We start from the raw sequence: 1,205 nt of genomic DNA on the forward strand, positions 1-1,205 counted from the left end.
AACTTGGTGAGACCTCATCTCTACAATAAATCAAAAAATTAGCCAGGTATGGTGGTGCATTCCTGTAGTTCCAGTTACTTGGAAGGCTGAAACGAAAGGATCACCTGAGGCCAGCAGGTCAAGGCTGCGGTGGCCGTGAGCGTGCCACTGTACTCCGGCCTGGGAGACAAAGTGAGACTCCTACTCAAAAAAAAAAAAGAAAATTTAAAAAAGTAAGAAAAATGACTGGGCACAGTGACTCATGCGTGTAATCCCAGCAGTTTGAGAGGCCAAGGTGGGAGGATCACTTGAGCCCAGGAGTTTGAGACACCAGCCTGAGCAACATAGTGAGACCTCATCCCTACAAAATTTTTTTAAAAAAATTAGCTGGGCATGGTGGCAGACACCTGTAGTCCCAGCTACTGGGGAGGCTGAGGTGGAAGGATCATCTGAGTCCAGGAGGTCAAGGCTGCGGTGAGCTGTGATTGTGCTACTGCACTCCAGCCTGGGCGACAAAGTGAGGCTCCGATTCAATCAAGCAATCAAACAATTCAATGGTTTTTAGCATATTCAGAGTCGTGCAACTATCAACATCATCTGATCTCATGGCTGGGCACGGTGGCTCACCTTGCAGTCCCAGCACTTTGGGAGGCTGAGGGGGGAAGATGGCCTAAGCCCAGGAGTTTGAGGCTGAGGTGAACTCCGATTGCGGCACTGCACCCCAGCCTGGTGGCAGAGCCAGGTCCTGTCTCTAAACACAACACAAAAACACGATCAGAACATTTCCATCACCCCCCCATCAATCCCAGGTCCTTTGGCAGCCCTCCCCATTGGCCCCAACTCCCAGGCCCGGGCATCAGGAACTGTCCTCGCAGATCTGTGGGCCTGCGCATCGCCACCCGCGGAACCAGCCCCGCAGCCCAGGCTCTGCGTCTTGCCTCTCGCGCGGAGCCTGAGGTCTGCCAGGCCCTTCACGCTGTGGCGCGAGAGAAGCTGGGCGCCTGCTCCACTGAGCCATGCGGGTTAAATCCATGCATTCCACCCGTAGTGCCGAGCGCCTACTGTGTGCCGGCCTGGGGCCCACCCTGGAGCAAAACCGGGGCAAGCTCAGCCCTCGCAGGCAGGTATCCGGCCGGGAAGGGAGGCGGCGACCCCAAGGGGACGCACCTTGTTTCGAGTCTTCGACAGGGCCCGCGCTAAAGCGAAACTGGACGCTGGAAGCGGGG

The sequence above is a fragment of the Carlito syrichta genome, unplaced genomic scaffold, assembly GCF_000164805.1.
Source record: "Carlito syrichta isolate Samal-C Ts95f unplaced genomic scaffold, Tarsius_syrichta-2.0.1 Scaffold33826, whole genome shotgun sequence".
Lineage (NCBI taxonomy): Eukaryota > Metazoa > Chordata > Mammalia > Primates > Tarsiidae > Carlito > Carlito syrichta.